Source organism: Pan paniscus, chromosome 10 (assembly GCF_029289425.2).
Source record: "Pan paniscus chromosome 10, NHGRI_mPanPan1-v2.0_pri, whole genome shotgun sequence".
Lineage (NCBI taxonomy): Eukaryota > Metazoa > Chordata > Mammalia > Primates > Hominidae > Pan > Pan paniscus.
Genome location: NC_073259.2, coordinates 93,526,621 through 93,532,620, shown reverse-complemented (window position 1 = coordinate 93,532,620; position 6,000 = coordinate 93,526,621).

The following is a 6,000-nucleotide window of genomic DNA, read 5'->3' as shown; positions in this document are numbered from 1 at the left end:
GCATGGGTGTCTCAGTACACCTAGACTTCTTACATAGTGGATTAGAGATGTAGCAGCAAATGTTCCAATGGACAAGAAGAAAGCTACATTAATTTAAATGACCTAACTTTGGAATTCATATAGCATCGTTACAGTCACATTCTCACTCACAAGTCCACCTAGAGTTACTCAAGTAAAGACCTATCTACTTATAAATAAAGTATCAGAAAATTTGCAACCTTATTTTTAAGCCACCAGGCATCTACAGGGAATAGTTACTAAGAATATCCCATATGCAGAAGAGACAAAGAAGTTCTGGTAACTGTTTTCAGCTATCTGAAGGGTTATCAATGAAATTAAGATGTGTGTAGTCCATATACCATAGTCATCTCTTACCTGCAGTTTTTCTTTCAGAAGTTTCAGTTAGCTATGGTCAACCATGGTCTGAAAATATTAAATGGAAAATTCCAGAAATAAACAATTCACTTCCATTAAATTATGTGCCATTCTGAGTATAGTCATTGAATCTCGCGTAGTCCCATTTCATCCTTCCAGGTATGTCAATCGTCTCTTTGTACAGCATATCGTTAGTCACTGAGTAACAGACTAAGTTATCAGATCTAAAATACCTAGCCTAAATAGGATTCAGTGCTATCTGTGGTTTCAGGTATCCACTGAGGGTCTTGGAATGTATTTCCTCAAGAAAATTGATATAAGGACTAATAAGTAAAATAATAGAGAAAAGTGTTTTGGTTTAACATAAGAAAGAATAATTTTCTGATAGTTAAATCTCCATTAAAGTAATAGGCTGCCTTGTGAGGTAGTGAACAATCAGTGTATAAGCAGGAGTCGTAACTGTTATAGATGTGATACCTACATCGAATTAAAGGTTAGAATAAGTAAACCTTAAGGTTCCAATACTGCAGCTGTATTGAAAGAGATTAACCTATTCCTTCATGGCTATTTGGGTTTAGAGGACAGATGAGATATTTAAAGTAAAAGTTATGTAATTTATAACATGACAAAACACTCAGCTGCTTTCCATATTGCCTTCATGTTGTTACACAATAGCTAGTGCACTTTTACAGTGCATTAGTAACATGATTCAGTTTAGGAAATGTGGGAATGTCTAAAGCAGTGTGTTTTAAATCCTCACTGTGGGAAATTTTAAAACAGACAGTGATTCGCAATCCCCATCAGCAGAGATTTTGATTTACTTAATCTGGAGGGGGTCTGAGCATGGGTACTTTTTGAAGCACGCCAGGTGATTTTAACCTACATTTGGGCTTGAGGACTCACGGCTCCAGCATGAGTCTCTGGACTCATAGAGAAACCTGTGCAGCAAGTCCCATAGAAGGGCAGGGAAAGTAAGTAGCTGTAACCTGAAACAACACCGTGTTCCAAGAACCAGAAGAAAATTTTAGTAGTTTTTTTTTATTGCTATGCCAATATGTAGATCTGCCTAAAACTTCCTAAAGAGCCCGAATAACTTTTACCTTGCCTTTTCAGAGCAATTAAGAGTGAACATTTGTAGCTCGCATGTGAGCTATATATGTTCCACATAGAGCGGAAGTCCTTGTTTAATATCAGTTTCAAGTGACAGATTTGTCTTTCTTATTAAATCCAGTTAGACTGTGACCAAATTGAGGACAGGGACCATATCTCAATTATTTTGGAAACTCCAGTGCCTAACACCCTGGCCTACATTGTAAGGCTTCAAAAATTAATTGTTTGTCAAGGCGAACAACTATACACAATAGCAATTTAATAATATATTTTAGGAACATGTAATAAGAGGTCACATTATAGAGGCTCCTTGGCATGAAACAGATATTTCTGAACAGCAATGTTTCCAGAAACATGTATATACTTAGGTCATTTCCATTTGAACTTCAGCAACTTTTTAAAATATTAATCTCCATGTGATCTCTTAGATAGTCCTTGAACTACTGGATTTCACTGAAATTTAAAAATAAAACAAATAATCTAAAAATGTTCAGTGAGCCCAAAGCTATGATTTTTGGTATATTTTCAATTTGGTTGTTCATGTGTTATTCAATATGAAATCATTTCAGATTCAACTGGAGGGTAAAATTAAATTTACCATTTAAAACTAGTCAGCTGGAAAATTTCAGATCTCTCAGGAACCATGTCACATCTCAATTTCTGGATTTACTTGAGTGAAGATTCAGAACTTACTGTGAATGCTGATGTGAAAACTAGTACCATTTTTCATTTTTGTTTTGAGGCCTTAAATTGCTAGCTATGCCACTGAAGTGATTCATTAGTTCCAAGCATCAGAGCAAAGTTCAACCAAAATATCTTAGGGTTTAGTCATGGTAAGTCATCATAGTATGATATGCTAACACTTAAAAACTGGGATTTCCAAAAAAAGACGTTTGATGGTCCTTGAAATTTCCTCATAACTTTAAGTAGGAATTATTCTGCACTGTAGTCCATAATAAATTGGTAGACTGCTGTGCCAAATTCATCTTGTAGATCACTGCACATAGCAAATTATTTGACACTTTTACTTTCTAGTTCTGAAAACAAAAAAGTTTATATAAAATGCCTGAAATTGTTTTTTATTTCTGCAAGTAGCTTATTTTACCTTTTAAATGTGTTTTATTGACTATAAGGATTTTATGCTTAGCTCTCACATGAATAATATCATAACCCAAAATCAAAACTGGAAAGGCAGGAGAAAATATGTGTATGTGGATAAACTACAACAACATCATTTTTTGTTTCTAAACAAAATGTACTTAACATTGAATGTTACTTACTTAAGGATGGATATAGTAACCTTACTCGTCATTGGATTCCCAGCATTTAGCGCAGGGCATAACATCAGGTAGGAATGTAAGACATTTTTTAAAAAAGCTAAAATGAATTAATGAATCAATGAGAGTTCTCTTTCTAGTTAATTGCAGGATTTTTTGGTAGGATTAATTATTATTGTGAGAGTAAAATTAATTCTTGATATACATAATGGTTTTCTGAATGAAAAAGATAATTATTTTTAAATTAACTAGTTAACATTTAATTATTGATACATATTTGAATACCAATATGCTTATTTTTATAATATCATTATATTTTTTTCTATTTCTGTAAAATATCCCCTTTTTACTGTAAATGGCAATTTAGAATTGTGAAATTTAAGCAGGTAACTAGATACTGCAAGATGTGATATTAACTAAAATGACAGTGATACTAATCTAACAAAAAAAGAATTTCTCAAATATCTTTATTCCTCTTAAGCTCCTTTTTTAAAAAAAGGAATGCACATTAGATTCACATAATAAATGATGAGAACAAGCTCCCATTGGTCTTCTTCATATAAGCAACAACAGGTCTAGTCATTTTTTTATCAGGATAAATAGAAGAACAAAAATCTTAATTTTGAGAAGGGAATTTGAATTTAATTTATCATCTCTTATCCAGTTTAACACTCTCCCTTTATTCTCTCCCAGGAAAACTTACTTTTTCTCTGTCTTATGTTTCCTAGCATCATTTCCTCTTTGAATTTTTCTCTCTATTTCTGTTCCTGGGCTATTTTATAACAGAACAGGATGAGTTAAAAATGTTAGCTTCCACTAATTAAGTTTCATTTGATCTTTATGACAGCCCCATGAAGTAAAGATAATACTTTAGAGTGATTAAGTAACAAAGTGGACATTATTCAGTAATTTGCAAAGTTGAGATTTGCAAACAGTTTTGTCAGACCCCAAACCTCTGTAGCATGCCACCTATCTGTTAGTGACAGATATGCTCGGGGTTAACAGCAATTTCCTTCATTTTGTAATTAAAGAATTATTAATTTGGGTAACCTACTAGCATTGGAACAGCAATATACTACCACTTGGAAGTGGTGTATTCGAATCTTAGGAAGTACACACATTTTTCAAAGACAACTGTTTTGACCTAAATAACTTCATTACTTTGGACTAAAAGCTGTGGAAAAGGGCCAATCTGTGATTCCAAGTGGGAGGCTAATTTTGGACTTGAGATGCACGATGACAACGAGAAAACCTAAAGTCACGTTACTCTGTGGTGGTCTTCATTCTCAGGCCTGTTTTCCTCCCCTCCGTGCAAAATTACAACGTGGTTGATAGGGGTAAGGAGAACTATCTTGAACTCAGAAAATTATTTTTTCCTCTTTGAAAAGCCTAGTAGTTCTACGCGAACCCTATTACAAATGTCAGTTGCATGAACCCAACTCTACTTTGCAAATAAAGACTAATGATTTTTTAATATATTAATACAAATTGACATTTCCAGGAATGAAACTACTGTGTAATAAGGAAATTTAGCTTTTATTTTTTTCTGGAGCTTTAAGACATGTTCACCATTTTAAAAAACCATGGCATTGATCTAAACCACTTATGATATTATGGTATTTTGGTTGGCAAAAAAAAAAACCCTGTATTAGTTTACAATTTTTAACTGTTACATTAGTGGCAATTCTATATTTAGGTGTAGACATCTAACTACTTTGTTACGTTTTCTAGTGTATTTGTTCCCAAGTATTTACAGGTTGAAATGTAGAACTTTTTTATCATCTAGTACATTTCTTTTTGTCTTTTATATTACAAATGGGACATTATCTGGATTTATAAATTATATTTGTAGATGAGCTATATTACTTATGAATATTCATTTAGGATATTTGTTATGAAAAGGAATTGGATCTGAGAGGAATGAAAATTTCTGCTAGCTCATGCTCTCTTTAATGTGGAAACTTTTCTTCTGAAAGCCTGAGCTGAAGAGACAGATATTTAGAAGATGGCCAACAATTTAACTTGTCGCTACTCAGGAACTCAGGAGTATCTACAATTGTCCTAGATAGCTATTTCTTTTACAATGTTTCTAGGACTGTAGGAGGGCATAATGCTCCTACAAATCAACCTTTTTGTACAAAAGCATTTGCCATATGACCCATAATAAATCCTCCTTCCATAATAATTTATATAATTTATCTGTTTTTTAAAATGTATTTCTACCCTCATCTGAAGGATATAGATGACTGTGAAAGCGGCCATTGCTCAGAAAACAGCTGGAGGACATATTCCCTAGGTATGAAGCTTCTTCATTGACTAGTCAATGTAGACTAAAGAAAAAGATCTCACTAGAAGATTTACACAAATCAGCAGCATCTACTTATTTATGGCTTAATTGCATTTCTAATTAATCTACAAAACACATTTGCCAATCATCTCACATAAACACTCCTAATGTTGCGGAGCTCGCTACTGTGTCAGAGAAGTAAGAAGAGTGTTAATTGATGTGTCCAGTCATCATCAAGGCTATATTTCTACTCTCCTGTACCAAGAAGTGAGAATAGAGAAAATAAAAACAGCACAGGTCAATGTGATCTTCCTGTTCTCTCTCTCTTTCTGTTTTTTTCTTTCTTTCTTTTTTTTTTTCTCTCTCTCTGTTTCCCCTTCTTTCCTTCTTTTGTATTTCTCTAATTCTAAGCAGATGGCTAGGGTAAATCAATAACAGAATAAATACTATAAGCTAGGTATGGTGGCTCATACTTGTAATTTCAGCATTTTGGGAGACCTGGGCTGGCAGGGAGTTCTAGACCAGCCTGGGTAACATGGTGAAACCTTATCTCTACTAAAAATACAAAAATTAGCCTGGCATGGTAGTGCACGCCTGTAGTCCCAGCTACTTGGGAGGTGGAGGTTGCAGTGAGCCAAGATCACACCACTGCACTCCAGCCTGGGCAACAGAGTGAGACACCATCTCAAAATAATAATAATAATAATAATAATAATAATAATAATAATACAATATAATAATAATAAAATAATAAAATAAAATAATAGTAATAAAATAAATGCTACAAATATCCTAAAGTCTAACAGTCTAAAAAGATCAATCCAGACCTCGGTATAAATCTATAAAAATATTTAGATTCAAAATATAGTAACAAACTTGGTTGAATTTAGCATTTTAAATAAGGCTTGAAATGAAAACTAGAGGTATATCAGCAGACACTGGTAAAGTGAA